The 17,415-nt window shown below is 48.4% G+C and overlaps 1 non-coding gene across 1 annotated transcript; it reads right to left on the bottom strand.

Moving 5' to 3' along the window:
* Nucleotides 1-9,178: 9,178 nt before the first annotated feature.
* Nucleotides 9,179-9,309, bottom strand: LOC122680911. Its single transcript, XR_006336826.1, has one exon. It is a non-coding gene; the product is annotated as a small nucleolar RNA SNORA33 (small nucleolar RNA).
* Nucleotides 9,310-17,415: the final 8,106 nt, after the last annotated feature.

Genomic DNA, 17,415 nt, shown 5'->3' with positions numbered 1-17,415 from the left:
TTTGTAGATTCCACATATAAGTGATAGCAGGCTTCTCTGATAGCTCAGTCGGTAAAGAATCCGCCTGCAATGCAAGAGACCCTGGTTTGATTCCTGGGTCCGGAAGATCCACAGGATAAGAGATAGGCTACCCACTCCAGTATTCTTGGCTTCCCTTGTGGCTCAGCTGGTGAAGAATCTGCCTGCAATGCGGGAGACCTGGGTTTAATCCCTGGGTGGGGAAGATCCCCTAGAGGAGGGTATGGCAACCCACTCCAGTATTCTGGCCTGGAGAATTCCACAGACTGTATAGTCCCTGGGGTCTCAAAGAGTTGGACACGACTGAGCGACTTTCACTTTCATAAGTGATAGCATATGGTATGTGTCTTTCTCTGTCTGGCTTACTTCTTTCAGTACGACAATCTCTAGATCCATCCATTGAGCAAGTGACTTTAACAGCACTTCTGCAAAATGAGAGTGATAACACATTCCAATGGTTATAAGATGTACCACTAAGAAACAAGCAAAAAAACACCTACTGCATGGTGATAACATGTCTTAACAATAGTGCTGGACAAGTCATGAACCAGTCACGGCGATTCTCCTGGCTTGGAGATTTCTCTCATCTCTTCTGCGAGATTGGCAATTCCTCCTGATTAGGTTCCGATGCTTGGTGTGTGGGCTTCCCTGTTGGCTCAGTGGTAAAGAATCTGCCTGCAATGCAGGAGATGCTAGTTCAATCCCTGGGTTGGAAAGATCCCCTGGAGAAGGAAAAATGGCAACCCACTCCGGTTCTCTTGCCTGGAGAATCCCATGGACTGAGGAGCCTGGCGGGCTACAGTCCACGGGGTCGCAAAGCGTCAGACCTGAATGAAGCGACTGAGCACCAGCTCCCGTGCAGAGAGCCAACTTCTTGCCCACATTTTAGGAGTGAAATGTGACACGACTCCTGTCCCTAGTTTGTCTTTCTGCCTTTGTGGTTCAGTCATGCAGTCGTGTCCAACTCTTTGCAACCCCATGGACTGCAGCACACTAGGCTTCCCTGTCCTTCACCATCTCCTGCCTGTTCCTCATCTTCTTCCTGCCTTAGGGTCTGCCAAGCACTTGCTGTTGTTTCATAAGAGAAGAGTAGTCCTCCCTCTAAACAGAAAACTCTGTTTCATTGGTATCAGTTTCCCTCCCTGTTGCTCCATATTCCTGCCTTTCCCTGTCATCACTTTTATCTGAATGCTGAATCACACCATGATATTTTCAAAGACATTTTAAATAGCACCAAATTCAGTATGTGGCGTACCAACAGTGCATCCAACTCAGAGGAGGGGAAGACAATATGGCCGCTGCGCTCAATTTCCCACATTTGCAAACAATGATGTCTCCATCAGGACTTTGACATTTGATTCTAAGACACGCTCCTAATGTCAGAGATATTAAAATATAGGAAGTTATGCATGTCTTAGGCTTCCCTTGTGGCTCAGCGGGTAAAGAATCCGCCTGCAATGCAGGAGACCTGGGTTCGATCCCTGGGTCGGGAAGATCCCCTGGAGAAGGGAAAGGCTACCCACTCCAGTATTCTGGCCTGGAGCATTCCATGGACTGTATCGGCCATGCGGTCACAAAGAGTCGGACACGACTGAGCAACTTTCACACTCATGCATGTCTTAGAATTGGGAAAATAGCATGGCAAATGCCTGTATTGATTAGAATTCTTTCAGCAAGAAAGTGACAGAAAACTCAACCTAGATTGACTTAAGTAAAAGGAGTATGCTGAGTGTGCTGCAGTGCTGTCTTGTCCGACTCTTCGCAACCCATGGACTGCAGCCCACCAAGCTCCTCTGTTGATGGAATTTTCCAGGCAAGCATACTGGAGTGGGTTGCCATTTCCCCCTCCAGGGGATCTCCCCAGCCCAGGGATCTAGCCCGTGTCACCTCTGTTTCCTGCATTGGCAGGCAGCTTCTTTTACCAAGTCCAAAAGTCCTTGTATTAATGCAGCTTCAGGTATGGCTACATTCAGGACTCCAGGATAAAATCAAGATTCAGTTTCTCATCATTTCTCTCTCTTCCGTAGGGGTGGCTTCCGTCTCAGATTTCACCTGGTAGCAAGCTGGAGTCAGCGGCTCTAATCCTACTATCCTCTCTGGTTTCAAGTCCAGCTAAAAGGAGCGAGCACCTTTGTCCCAGAATTTTGAACCTGAGTCTCAGTATCGCTCGTTGGCTCTGACAGGTCACCCGTCCGGCCCTGGACCAAACATCATGGTTATGGGGGTTGCTGCTGAGTTACCTTCTGGAAGCCCAAGGGCTGCTGGGGCTGCAGAGGGAAATGACGACGATGGACTTGGGGCCGCAATAACAGCACACGATTGACTGTGGGGAATTAGGTGAGAGAAGCCTTCCCAGGGCAAGCCTCTCCGGGGGGATTTGGTCCCCGCTCCTCCACTTTGTGCAAAGGAGGAGGCCTCTGCCGAGACCCACCCGCTCCATCTGAGTCAGCCTCTCTCGGCCTCCCTCGCCGGCCGCTGACACCGCACTGACTCAGCGGCTACGTGAGCTGGATGCTGCCAGGAAAGTTAATAAGCCTGGGAGCCAAGACATTCCTCCTGTGACGGGGTTGGTGCCGCGAGTGGGTGGAATGAATGAAAAAGAGTGGGAGCCACCACAGCTCCTAAAGCGTTTATGAAGTCAAGAAGCTCAGAAAGCGAGGGAGGGGAAATCCAGTGCAGCAGTGGGAGCTGGTGACCCCCACCCTGCTGGCCCCTGAGGGGGCGGGCACTGTCCCCACCCTGGCTCCATCCACTCTCCAGCTCTGCCCATCTCTTTCTTTCAAATCTAAGGGTCAAAGAGCAGGACTGGGGGAATCTATCTATCACTTGGAGGGTAGGGGAGGAAGAGAAGAGGGAGGCTCAGTTAGGAGGGGGTCCTGAAGGACAGGAAATGGGGGAGACAGAGACGGGAATACGGGGAGTGCTTGCCACAACCGCTCAGAAATTGGATGGAGCACAAATACGGAGCACCTGCTCTCTGCCAGGTCCCCAACTAAGGGGTGAGCCCCCGCCAATGAATAGGATTTTGTCTCTGCCTTCAGGGAGCACAGAGTCTGATCTGGACACAATAAGAAAATTGTTCATCATAACGGAATGTGATGGCACAGGGACCTGGGCTTTATTGAAGGAAGGTACCCCTGGGGGAGGAGTGAAGGAAGTCATTGCCAAGCAGGAGACCTCAGGTCAATCTAGCCTTGACTGGGTCCAGAGGGTGTGTGTGTGTGTGTGTGTGTGTGTGTGTGTGTGTGTATGTCTCTAGGGACGGGTGGGCTCTGGACACAGCTGTGTAATGGTTCCCCGCAAGTCAAAGGGGCAGGCCTTTCCAATGGCTCTTTCAGGCTTTGGCTGCTAGCTTTTGGGAGTGGCAACCTGCCTGGCAAGGAGCCTCCTGCCGGCCAAGGACAAGCCTCCACACGAGGGGACAGCTGGGGTGGCCGCAAGGCCTCGGAGCCCTCACTCTCAGCAGCTGGAGGATGGGAGCACCAGCCTGGTGGAGCCACCTGGATGGGGTGGAGGGGAGGTGATGCCAACGGCCTCCGCTCTGATGGTCCTCACACTGGATGTCTGGTGGAGGATGGGGTAGGGAGCAGAAGGGAGCTGGTGGCGGGGGGCTTCCTGGAGGAGAAGGTTCTTCTGGGGCATCTTGTAGAACAGCTCAGGAGCTCAGGAGATGGAGAAGCAAAGAAAGATCTAAGGGGTCGATGTGTGCAAAAGTGATAGGAGCACGCGGCACTTTCTGGGAAGGCTAAGCTGTTTAGGTAGGACACTGGGCTCTTACAGGGGTGGCCGGGGCCAGGTCATGAAGGTCCTGTGTGCTGTACGAAAAGACCGGGGACTCAAATTCTTTTGGAAAGAACCGGAATCTCACGCAAACGGGCGTTTGGACATGGTGGGGCCTGGGGATGGAAGGGTGGGATGAATTGGGAGATTAGGCCTAATATAACTACACTACCATGGGTAAAATGAAAGTGAGCATACCTTCTGTATAGCACAGGGGGCTCAGCTCGGTGCTCTGTGATGACCTAGGAGTGTGGAGTGAGAGGGGCGGGATGAGAGGGAAGCCGAGAGGGAGAGGGTATGTATGCAGGTATATATATTGTTGCTGTCGTTGTTGTTCAGTCGCTAAGTCGTATCCAACTCTTGTGCAACCCCATGGACTGTAGCCAGCCAGGATCCTCTGTCCATGGAGTTCTCCAGGCAAGAATATTGGAGTGGGTAGCCATTTCCTTCTCCAGGGAATCTTCTCTACCCAGGGATCAAACCCATGTCTCCTGCATTGGCAGGTGGATTCTTTATCACTAGCCCACCAAGGAAGCCCAAGCATATGTGTGTATGTGTGTGTGTTAGTCACTCAGTCATGTCCAACTCTTCGCAATCCCATGGACTGTAGCCTGCTAAACTCCTCTCTTCATGGGATTCTCCAGACAAGAATACTAGAGTGAGTTGTCATTCCCTTCTCCGGGAGATCTTCCTGACCCAAGGATTGAACCCAAGTCTCCTGCATTGCAGGCAGCTTCTTTACCGTCTGAGCCACCAAGGAAGCCCTGTGTGCATGTGCATAGGCCTCTCAGGCTGCCCAGGTGGTGCTAGTGGTAAAGAATCCGCCAATGCAGGAGACCTGAGAGACGTGGGTTCAATCCCTGGGTGGGGAAGATCCCCTGGAGGATGAAATGGCAACCCACCCTAGTATTCTTGCAAAGAGAATCCCATGGACAGAGGAGCCTCCAGTCCATAGGGTTACAAAGAGTCAGACATGACTGAAGCGACTTAGCACACACATAGGCCTCCCAGGTGGCGCTAGTGGTAAAGAACCCACCTATCAATGCATGTAGAAGTAAGGTGTGGGTTCGATCCCTGGGTCAGGAAGATCCCCTAGAGGAAGAAATGGTCATCCACTCCAGTATTCTTGCCTGGAGAATCCCATGGACAGAGGGCTTGGCAGGCTGCCGTCCATAGGATCACAAGAGTTGGACATGACTGAAGTGACTTAGCACATATGCTTGCATATATATGTGTGTGTATATATATGTATATATGTACGTGTGAAAGTCCCTCAGTCATGTCTAACTCTTTGCATCCCCTTGAACTATACAGTTCATGGAATTCTCCAGGCCGGAATACTGAAGTGGGTAGCCTTTCCCTTCTCCAGGGGATCTTCCCAACCCAGGGATCAAACCCAGGTCTCCCACATTGCCAGCTGAGCCACCAGCGAAGCCCAAGAATACTGGAGTGGGCAGCCTATCCCTTTTCCAGTGGATCTTCCCAACCCAGGAATCAAACTGGGCTCTCCTGCATTGCAGGCGGATTCTTTACCAACTGAGCTATCAGGGAAGCCTGGATATATGTGTATATATAGCCTATTCACTTCATTGTATGGCAGAAGCTAACAACATTATAAAGCAATTGTACTCCAAAAAAAAAAAAAAGAGAAAAGGAACTGGATTCCCCTTCCACCCCACTTCAGCCCTTCCTGCAGACATTCAGCACCATCACGGGGTGAGGCAGCCTGGCCCTGTTCGGGTGGGTGAAACCAAGGGCCCCGATGCTCTGCAGCACTGAAGTGGGCAAGAGGCCACCAGCAGGCAAATGGCCAGAGAGCGACGGCCAGAGAGGGGCTGTCTCCAGGCGCTGAGGGAAATGCAGGAGTCGGGAGCAATTTGAAAGTTGTTTTCTTGTCGTAGGCATTTTAGAAATAGAAAGAAATGTCGTCACAAGGGAGTCCCATGGAGAGGAATGAATGCAGGATTTGGAGTCAGCAAAGCCAAAGGCCTGGGCCTGGGGCCCAGCACCGCCGTGCCAGCTGGACGGCTCTGGGAAGGTCACTCGGCTCACCGAGGGCCCATTTTCACATCTGCACTGGGATCATATCTATTCCACGGCGTCAGCTAAGATAACATCCGTGTGTAAAAAAGGCTGTACAAATATTAAGTTACTGTCGTTTTACAAAAAAAAAAGCCCACAGCAAGAAGAATCCCTCAGGCTCATTTGACCCCAGTTCCCACTTGGCACTGATCAGGTCGGTCGGGGACTTACTGGATGACATAGCAAGTCAGCAGCAGGGCTAAGGTGTCAACTCACCCGAGGACCGGCTCCAACGCCGTCAGCAGAATCAGCTGAGACCCAGCTTCACTCTGCAGTTTAGATGGCCAAGGCATTCCCAGAAAGTCCCTTTCAGCACAGTGTTCACGGTGGTTCCCCTGGGCAGCCCCAATATCCTCCAAAAGGTTGGCAAGATGTAGCAATAGCTCGATGAGGTTCCCAAGAGGCAGGGCAGAAAGGGAGACAAAGAATAGACATTTGTCCTGAGAATGGAAGAAGAGACTGTGTGTTTCTCTACCCTTCCTGTGGCCACAGCCCTCCGACTCCCACCAACATTTTCAAAATACTGGAGTAGGTAGACATTCCTTTCTCCAGGGGATCTTCCAGATCCAGGGATTTAACCCAGGTTTTCTGCATTGCAGGCAGATTCCTTACCATCTGAGTCACTAGGGAAGCCCTCAAAAGAGATTTATTGAAATATAGTTCACATACCATAAAAGGATCCTCTTGAAGTGTACAATTCAATGGTTTCTTTATTATATTCACAGAGTGGCTCAAATATCACCAGAATAAATTGTGGAATATTTTCATCTCCCCATAGAAGAGCTCCTAGTCATCAGCAATCCTTCCCTTCCCCCATTCCCACTGTCCTCCCAGTGCTAGGTAATCATTCGTCTACTTTTGTTTGTTGTTGTTGAGTCACTAAGTTTTCGACCCCATGGACTGTATGTAGCCCACCAGGCTCCTCTGTTCATGGAATTTCCCAGGCAAGAATACTGGAGTGGGTTCCCATTTCCTTCTCCAGGGGATCTTCCGGACCCAGGGATTGAACCTGTGTATCCCCTGCATTGGCAGGTGGATTCTTTACCACTGAGCCATCAGGGAAGCCCAAATCAACTACATTTCAATAAAAATTAAAACAAAAACAATGTATGAGGATCCCAATTTTTTACATCCTTGCCAGCACTTGTTATGATCTGTCATATATATAACAGCTATTCTAGTAGGTATGAAGTAGTATCTCATTGTGTTTATCTTATTGTGATAAAATATATATGACATTTATCTTTTTAACTGTTTGTAAATGTGTAATTCCATGGCATTAAATGTATTCCTCTTTGTGGTTTTGACTTGCATCTTCCTAATGTCTAATGATGTTGAGCATCTTTTCATGTGCTTATTAACCATTTGTATATCTTCTTTGGAAAAATATCTCCTTAGATACCCTACTCATTTTAAAATTGGATTGTCTGTTTTTGTAAGACTTGTAAGAGTTTTTTTGTATATTGACTTGTAAGAATTCTTTGTATATTCCGGCTACAAGTCCCATATTACAGATATAATTCCAAAGATTTTCTCCCATTCTGTGGGTTGTCTTTTCACTTTCTCGATGATAATCTTTGAAGCACAAAGGTGTTAACTTTTGATGAAGTCTAACTTATCTATGTTTTCTAGTTTGAGTTTTTAATGTCATATCTAAAAAGGCTTTGTCTAACTCAAAGTCATGAACATTTACCCCTTTGTATTCTTCACAAGAGTTTTACAGTTTTGGTTATTTCATTTAGGTCTCTGATTCATTTTGAATTAGTTTTTACCTAGGGTGTGAGGTAGGACTCAAATTTCATTTTCCTGTGTGTGGCTACCCAGTCATCCCAGCATCATTTATTAAAAAGGCTATTTGTTCTCTCACTGGATTTTGTCACCCACGTCAAATATTACTCCCATGTCAAACATCACACTGCTTTTGAGGAAAGCAGTCCTGAAACAGTAAGTTCTACATGCAGTTACTACAACTTGTGACTCCTGGAAAGTGATCAGGGCCTGTGGTCTGAGATGACTTGGTATCCAACACGAATTCCTAATATTTGATGTGTGTTAGTCGCTCAGTCGTGTCCAGCTCTTTGTCATCTCATGGACAGTCGCCCGCCAGGCTCCTCTGTCCAGGGAGTTCTCCAGATAAGAATACAGGAGTGGGTAGACATTCCCTTCTCCAGGGAATCTTCCCAACCTAGGGATCGAATGCAGGTCCCCTGCATTGGCAGCCGGATTCTTTACCGTCTGAGCTACCAGGGAAGAGAGGCCAAAAAAAAAAAAACAAAAAAACTCAGATTCTCTGTTGAATGGCACAGACTGGGTGTCCCAGGGCTCCAAGTGGCCTGATGTATTGCAATCTCTGGGGCCCAGAGTGGTGGTGGTGTTTCAGTTTTTCCATGTTTATCAAGAAAAGATATCTAACTGAACATGCAATGGAGCTGCAATTTATAAGAATATGACATATTTGAAAGCTTTTGAAATCTTATAAAAAGCTCTTGACTGAATTACTGTATGTGATACCATTCTTAAACTGTTTAACATATTTTTATTTTATTTTTGAGGAACAAGAGCTCCATTTTTTAAATTTGATAATTTCTTGTATTTGAAGTACTCCTTGATGACATCCTTGGCTTGAAACTCTTTGCCATGACCCTAAAAAAAAAAAAAAAGAAAAAACAATTTTTCTAACATTCGGGAACTTGGCTAAGTTGCTAGCACTAGTTAAAGCAAAGCCTTAACAAAAATTAGCATATGTCTTTTGACAATGCTTTCCATCATTAAAATGTCTTACAGCGAATATTACTCAGCTATTAAAAATAATTCATTTTTAATCAGTTCTAATGAGGTGGATGAAACTGGAGCCTATTATACAGAGTGAAGTAAGTCAGAAAGAAAAACACCAATACAATATATTAACGCATATACATGGAATTTAGAAAGATGGTAATGATGACCCTATATGTGAGACAAGAAAAGAGACATAGATATAAAGAACAGACTTTTGGACTCTGCAGGAGAAGGCGAGGGTGGGATGGTTTGTGAGAATAGCATTGAAACATGTATATTACCATATGTGAAATAGATCACCAGTTCAGGTTTGATGCGTGAGACAGGGCGCTCAGGGCTGGTGCACTGGAATGACCCTGAGGGACGGGATGGGGAGGGAGGTGGGAGGGGGGTTCAGGATGGGGGACACATGTACACCCGTGGCTGATTCATGTCAATGTATGGCAACAACCACTACAATATTGTAAAGTAATTAGCCTTCAATTAAAATAAATAAATTTTTTAAAAAAGAAAAAAAATGTCTTATAGCCATTTTCAAGGATCTTAATGACTTTTAGTGTTTTTAAGGCTCATGACATGGCTTTCCTCTTACCAGCATTTTCCAAATTTCTGCAGAAACACATTCAGGTAAGCAGATTCATTGATTGAGTTTTTTTTAACATAATCTTTAAATTGTGGTAAAATATACATAACAGGAAATTCACTCTGGGACTTCCCTGGTGGTCCCGTGGTTAAGACTCTGCACTTCCAACTACAGGAAACATGGGTTCAATCCCTGGTTGGGAAACTAAGGTCCCACAGGCCACAAAGTGTGGCCAAAACAATAAACAAAAATTGACTTTAACAATTTTTCAGCATACGATTCAGTGGCATTACGTTCACTCACACTGTTGTTCAGCCATCTCCACCATCCATCTCCAGAGCCTTTTCATCTTCCCAACTGAAACTTTGTACCCCTTACGTCCTAATTCCTCATCCCTCCTCCCCTCAGCCCCAGGAAACCACCATTCTACTTCTCGGCTCTATGAATTTGACGGCTCCGGGTACCTCACATAAGTGGAATCACACACGGTTTTGTTTCTGTTTCCTTGATCTGGCTTCTTTCACTTGCTGTCACATCTTCCAGTTCAACCCTGTGGTCACACATGTCACAATTTCATGTAGCTGATTTCCCACGCTTCCTTGGGATTTCTGAGAATCTCAAGATGAATCTCTACCCCTGAAGGTGATCTCATTTGTTTTTCTCACAATCAGAGGGAGCCTGAGGTTCTGAGTTGCCTCACAGCTGACTGGCAACCACTGCCTGCCCAGGGGCATGATGACCACTGCTGCCAGGCTGGCGGGAAGCGCTGGGGTGGAGGCGAGCCTCGGGTCAGGGAGCACGGCCAGTATAGCTTGCGTTCTGCTGCCTTCTGCCCACCTCGGCGCCCAGGGCTTTCACGGAGATTCCTCTTCTAGCCATTCATCCTCCCAACGTTGATTGAACGTCTGTGGTGTGTCCAGTGCTGCGTGAGGTGCAGGAGGTACAGTGAGATAGGACAGACGTGGGCTTTGCCTCCCTGGAAGTTATCACCTCGTGAGGGAAAGGCACTATATCATCAACCATACAATAAATAAATGTCTGCTTACATCTGTGATGACCACTACGAAGTAAAAGTGCTGTTGCGTCATGTCATGCTCAGCAGTGTCCAACACTGCGAGCCCATAGGCTGTGTACACCACCAGGCACCTCCGTCCCTGGGATTTCCCAGGCAAGAATACCGGAGTGGGTTGCCATTTCCTCTTCCAGGGGATCTTCCTGACCCAGGGATCGAACCCTGCATCTCTTTCGTCTCTTGCTTTAGCAGGCAGATCCTTTCCCACTGCACCACTTGGGAATCCCCATGAAGAGAAAGTGTAGGGTACAGTGCAGATGTCTAAAATGGGGGTGCCAGGTTGCAGAAGGGGACCAGGGCCCTACTCAGAATCCACTGGCTGACGTGGCAGCCGTGACCTGACACTAGAATAAGGGTTACGGTCCCTGCCTGCAAGGCACGCCAGGCTGACAGAGAGGGCTGGGTGGACTAGGCTTCCCTGGGTTTGGCATGTCCAGCACCCCCTCTGCTCTCTGCTCCTTTTAGGAATTGTTGCTCCTGTTTCCAGGGCTTCTGGGGGCCCCTCCTTTGTGGTAGGAGATGTCAGGTAAACTGTGCTTTACTCTGGAGGGACAATCATGACACATTCAGAACACCGGATCCCAAACCTTTCCTGAGATGTCAGGCCTTGGTATTTTCATGGCATTTGTCTTACACCTCTGGCATCTGCTCCTTTCCACTCTCCAGGCCCTAGCTCATGATGTCATCAACAGGGTACACTGTCTCGTGTGACGATGAAGTGTTCAAAGTCTGAGAACTGAAGAACCGTCAAAAGAGATAATGAAGTCCCAAGGCGAGATGGCAAAGGTGTGCCAATGACCGTGACAAATAAAAGCAGGATTTCTGCTTTTTTTCTGCTTCTTGCAATACAGGAGATGACATTTGCTAGATCAATAACTCCATCCCAGGTGTCAGGGACTGTATTTCTTTTCCCCGGCAACGACTCCACATCTGAAATAACAGCTGCAATTGGAGCTGTTATGTGGAGTCACCACATAATTACGTTTACAGTAACCCATTGTCATTCTCTGACACCCATCTGCCTTCTCCACTGGCCACACTGAGAGCAAGATGTGATAAAATCACCACCCAGCCTCTTTAAAGGCCTTGATGACACCATTAATCTCTCCAGTCCCCCGGGGGTGCAATATTGCTTTTAGCTTATCACTTTAGTGAGGCGGGATCTCCATTTGACTTCTGTCCTCATCAAATCCCTTACTCTGCCAATGCAGGGGCCAATACAGTAGTTCTGCCAACGGCTGGGGATACCTGTTGCAGCTACAGATGCAGGGGCAGGGAAACAGAAAGCTTTGGAGGTCCATGGGGACTGTTTGGAAGTCAGTCTAGTCAAACTCAATTTATTACCTGGAGAAGGATGTCCATATGCAGCATCCTATGCCAAAATAATAGAACTGAGTCATTGACATGTCTGTCAGTAGGGAGGTGGCTGACTAAACTCTGATATATACATATAATATTAATAGGACCCACTTAAAAATATTTATTTATTTATTTGGCTGCTCTGGGTCTTAGTCAGGGCACATAGCATCTTTGATCTCATTGTGGCATATAGGACCTTTTTAGTTGTAGTATGTGGAATCTTTTTTTTCCTTATTGTGTCATGTGAACTCTTAGTTGTGACATGTGGAATCTAGTTCCCTGACCAGGGGTTGAACCCCTGGGCCCCTGCATTAGGAGAACATAGTCTTAGCCAATGGACCACCAGGGAAGTAGATCCACCCCCTAGGATCCATTTAAAACAATGAATGTAGCTTTTTTTAATGGATATATGTTATATGCTGATGTGGAAGGTGCTTCAAGAGAAAAAAGCCAGGTGCAAAATTGCATAGTATGACCCATTTTTTTTTTTAAGTAAAAACAAAAGAAACATTGACCATATTGTGGGGGGGGACAAAAAAAACCCACCTCCATTTATTATTTGATCCACTTTAACTCACACCCTGATCAGTAGAGCCAAGTGGGCTAAAGTCAGAGATCTGCTGACCAGATTTGAAGGCTTTTTTCAGATATACAAATCAAGTAGGAACTTAGTGGGTGGGCCACTCATCTGTTTGTGATCAATCAGTTACATCAGCCTCTGCAGGGCAATCATCTGGATAATTCCACTGGTCCCGTCTATTATGATGACCATTCTATTACGATAACCATGCTCACTTTCCTCTGGAAATAAGTGCAGCTACTTGGTTTCTCCCACCCCAGGGTCTCACATCCCCACAGAAACAAGGAAGCCTTTTTCCCACCAGCAGCTCCCACCAAGGACTGCTTAGTGGTGCTGCCATTCCCAAAGGTTTTCTCAAGGCCGTGGTTTTCTGGGGGATCAACTTCTGGGTACCAAAGAGTGTCATGTCCATTACATTCCATTAGGGAGGGTGACTTTATTTTGAAAGCAACTGGAAGCCACTGAAGTGTTTTCAACAGTGTAGGGTGATGAAATTTCTTTTTTTTTTTGGCTGTGCCGCATAATTGTGGGATCTTAGTTCCTCGACCAGGGATCAAACCTGGGCCCAGGCAGTGAAAGCACCAAGTCCTAACCACTGGACTACCAGGTGAGTCCCCTGGAAATGTCTGTCTTCACAAAACCACTCCTGCTGTTCGATGGGAGTGGGGTGGAAGGGGTGAGGCAGGAGAGAGGGGAGCAAGTGAGAATTGATGCCGTGACCCCAGTAAGACTTCAACACATGCAGACGGTAGTCAAGTCCTGAAAAGGACAGGGCAGGGGTGTCACCATGGGGGGAGTCTGGGAGATATGGGGTACCCTGAGTAAGGCATGGTGAGTGGGGTCACATGGATGGGAGAGAAAGGGTTTTTTTGCTATACTTCAGCTTGATCTACCTCATGACTGTGCTGGGCAGGGTAGGTCATGAGTCAGATAGCTTGGAGCAAAGTAGGCCAAAATTCCATTCTCAGGAGGAGATGATGAGCAGTATGGGTTCATCTGGGCTTCCCAGGTGGTGCTAGTGGTGGAGAACCCGCCTGCCAATGTGGGAGACATAAGAGACGCAGGTTCGATCCCTGGGTCGGGAAGATGCTCTGGAGGAGGGCATGGCAACCCACTCCAGTACTCTTGCCTGGAGAATCCCCAGGACAGAGGAGCCTGGTGGGTTACAGTCCACAGGACTGCAAACAGTTGGACACAACTGAAGCATCTCAGCATGCACACAGGCACACATGGGCTCGTCCACCGCTACAAGTGACCAGATGCTATATCCCATGGGATCCCTGAGAAACTGTATGAAATGTGTCTCAGGAAAAGGGGGAAACAGGAAAAGCATCTTTCCACGGCTTCCACACCACATTGGCCAAGGGTTCACCCTAAGGAGTGAACTCTCCCTGTATTTCCAGGTCACTCCAGCATGGGCATTCCCTGGGGTCCCCTAGTCTAAGTTGTGACAGACACAGAGAGGATTGGGATATAGGGTAGACAGTACATGTTGCGGGCCTGGGACACAGCACGGTCAGGTCTTACCCACACCTGTATCTGAAACTGTTCAGAGACTGCAGAGCAGGGCCATTGTAGCAATGGATGGAATAAAAATTAGATGTGGCCGAGAGGATTTGAAGAGGTGCATGTGGGTATCCAGGAGAGAGGCTCAGATCTCAGTCACTAGCAGAAAGGAGATATGCTTTAAATTGATCATTTGTAATGGAATGGATGCTGAAGTTTCTACCTGAATACTTCCTTAAAGAGGACATCCTTGACTCTCCTCTCTAAAGGACCCCAGTCACTCCCATCATCCCATTCTTCCCCTGCCACACGAGTCATCTGTCATTGTGAATTGACTGACTCAGTGTTCACCCCCTCCACTCCACCCCACCCCCAGCATGACAGGCCAGGAAGCCAAAGCCTCCTGTTTCAGGTCCCCTGGCTTCTCGGTCATGGTTTAAACGTCTCCAGTCAGGCAGAGACATTTTCCCTGGCATAATTCCATAGCTGTTCTTTCATAAACACTTAAATCCCTTCATGATTAAGTTACCAGAACTCGTCTGGATTGAAGCCTTGAGGAGGCTATCTTGTTTACTTATTGGCTTGTACATGCTTGCTAAGTCGCTTCAGTCATGTCTGACTCTGTGAGATCCTATGAACTGTAGCCCACCAGGTTCTTCTGTCCATGGGATTTCCAGGCAAGAATACTGGAGTGGGTTGCCGTGGCCTCCTCTTGTTGTCTGACTTATTATTACCTGTCTCTCCCAATTCTGTCACTGAAGCTCCTGGATAAAAGTCACTCGCTTTTTTTTTGTTTTTTTACTCCACTGCATCCACAGAGCCTAACACAGTACCTGGTATAACAGAGGCTCAATCAGATTTCATCCAGATCTGCTGCATGAAAGGGTGGATGGATGGAGGTGGGAAGACTATGGCAGGTGAAGGAGGCGGAAACAGTAGGCTATAAGGCTCATTTCCCCAACCTGTAAACTGAAATGCTCCAGGGCTGAGTCCTCGAATCTCTTTTCCAGTCACCCTTACTTTAGGTAAGCTTCTTCAGTGTCATCAATTTAACTTCATAGCTCCAGGCGTGACCTCTCCCTGGAACTTCTGACTCATATCCAAAACTACCCGACCTTTTCATGCAGATGTTAACAGACATCTCAAAGGTAACATATCCAAACAGAACACTTCGTTTCTCCTCCAAATCATCTCCTCTTACAGCTTCCCCGATCTCCCTTCTGCCAGGCATTTGGAGTCATCCCTGATACTTCTTTCTCCTGTATGTTTATGGTTCAAACTTCAGCAAACCCTCGGGGCTCTACATAATGTACAGACACCACCCATTTCTCCTGACTCCCACCTCCCCAATCTAAGATATCATCCTATTTCAATTAGATTATTGCAGTAGTCTTCTTTTAAAAAAAAAAAATTTCACTTGTTTATTTATTTTTAGCTGTTCCGGGATCTTCGTTGCTGCTCAGGCTTTTCTCTGGTTGCGGCAAGTGGGGGCTACTCTCCGTTGCGCTGCGCAGGCTTCTCATTGTAGAGGCTTCTCTTCTCGCGGATCACGGGCTCTAGGGTGTGAGGGCTTCAGTAGTTGTGGTGTACGGGCTCAGCTGCCCCACAGCACACAACATGTGGGATCTTCCTGGATCAGGGATTGAACCTGTGTCTCCTGCATTGGCAGGTGGATTCTTTACCCCAGGGAAGAGCCCCAGGGAAGCCCTGCGATAGTCTTTCCATATTGGGTGTGTCTGTCCACCCGTGTCACATCTCCCTCGGTCAGCACTGACTCCAGCTCCAGCTGCAGCAGATAGGTGTGTGCGGGCTCAGCTGGTCTGGAGCCGATGTGTCTCGCCTCCAGCACGCACCCCGTGTCTGTTTGCTTTTCGCCCAGAAGCCTCTTGGCTCCCGCACGAGATTCACCTTGCACTGACAGCCTCTCGCCTCAAGTGTGAGCTGCACATCTTTTCGCTTTCTGCCGCATCTGATGCAGCAGGAGTCTGCTCCTCCCATGCACCTAGGAGTGCAGTGTTAACACCCCAGTGGCAACACTCCACCACTGGGGGTCGAGGCAACTGGGAAAAGGCAGACGATTCTGGGAAACAGTCAGTGCTGTGCACTGGGTAAATGCAAGCTCCCCTTGTCCACAGCAGCGATGGTGACAAAGCACCTTCTCTGGGCTTTGGTTCCTTTCCTATCTCGTTGTCTTCACTTCCTCATGCCTGCTCCTTGTGTCATCACTCGGAAAGGCTATGTACACGTAAGTCCTTGTCCCAGGACGATGACTGAGGCCTGACAGAATTTCCCCTTCTGCAGTTTCCACCTGCTACCCTCCCCTTGGGGCTTCTCTGGTGGCTCAGTAGCCAAGAATCCACCTGCCAGTGCAGGAGACATGGGTTCCATCCCTGGGTCAGGAAGATCCCCTGGGAAAGGAAATGGCAACTCACTCCAGTATTCTTGCCTGGAGTATCCCATGGACAGAGGAGCCTGGTGGGCTACAGTCCATGGGGTCGGACACGACTGAGCATCGACATGCACACAATGTTTACCTAAATGTTGTTTCTTCTTTGTTTTGCACCGGAGCCAAGAGTTTCATCAGGGAGGAGGTGAGCTGATGGCTGGGTGGCCTTGCCCTCCTCTTGGTGGCCTAGCCAGAGACTGCCCTTTCTACTCTGAACTTCTGCTTTGTCAGGAACCATCTCAAGCAGGTGGTTTTGAGAGCCTTTTAAAAATATCTTGATAACTGTTATTATTTTCCAGCACAAAGCAAAGCACGCTTTTAAAAAAAAGGAATTTGAAAAATAAAAAAAGGAATTTGAACATTACGGCAGCTTTGAAAATGAAAGTCCTTCACAAACTGCTCTTCCAAGTGTTGTACCTGGTTTGGCATCTCCTGGGAACCTGTCTGAAATGCAGAGTCTCAGGCCCCTCCCGGCCTGACCTGCTGAATGAGAACCTGGCAGCAGGATGCCTCTGCAGAGAATTCACCCAATGCTTTGCCCTCTTAGGCTGTTCCTAAGGATCTCTTTTGGGATTCCCAAGTGGCTCAGTGGTAAAGAATCTGCCTGCAATGCAGGAGCTGCAAGAGACTCGGGTTCGATCCCTGGGTGGGGAAGATCCGCTGGAGGAGAGCATGGCAACCAACTCCAGTATTCTTGCCTGGAGCATCCCACGGATAGAAGAGCCTGGTGGGCTACAGTCCATGGGGTCGCAAAGAGTTAGACATGAATGAAGTGATTGAACAAGGATCTCTTTGGGGGTCTTTGCTCTGAACTTCGTTTCAAGGAGTTCCAGGTAAACCCTCAAGGACCTCAGAGCATTTAGAAAACTAAAACCTCTATAAGCCTGGCCCCTGCTGATCCCAGGGAAGAAGGGAGTTTGTCCTCTTCTGGTCCCAAGTCCCTGGGCATCACCAACTCAGGGTGACCTGAGTCACCTCTGAGCGCCAGCCAAATGGCCACAGCTTGGAATCCATGGGGCGCTGGGAAGGGACCTTGGGTGGCCTGGAGGTGGGCATGCCAGTGGTCCAAGCCTTCCCTCCCCAAGCTCCCAGCACAGCCACCCCAGCCCCTGCCCCGCGGCCCAGGCCCAGGCTACCAGGGGTGAGGGGCCGAGCCTGGCTGCCTTCCTCCTCCACAGGGAGGCAGCCCATTGCCTCTGGAGAGACTGGAG

This window comes from Cervus elaphus, chromosome 22 (assembly GCF_910594005.1).
Source record: "Cervus elaphus chromosome 22, mCerEla1.1, whole genome shotgun sequence".
NCBI classification, from domain to species: domain Eukaryota; kingdom Metazoa; phylum Chordata; class Mammalia; order Artiodactyla; family Cervidae; genus Cervus; species Cervus elaphus.
The sequence above is the reverse complement of the archived record's forward strand: the minus strand, read 5'-3'. Positions and strand labels throughout refer to the sequence as shown.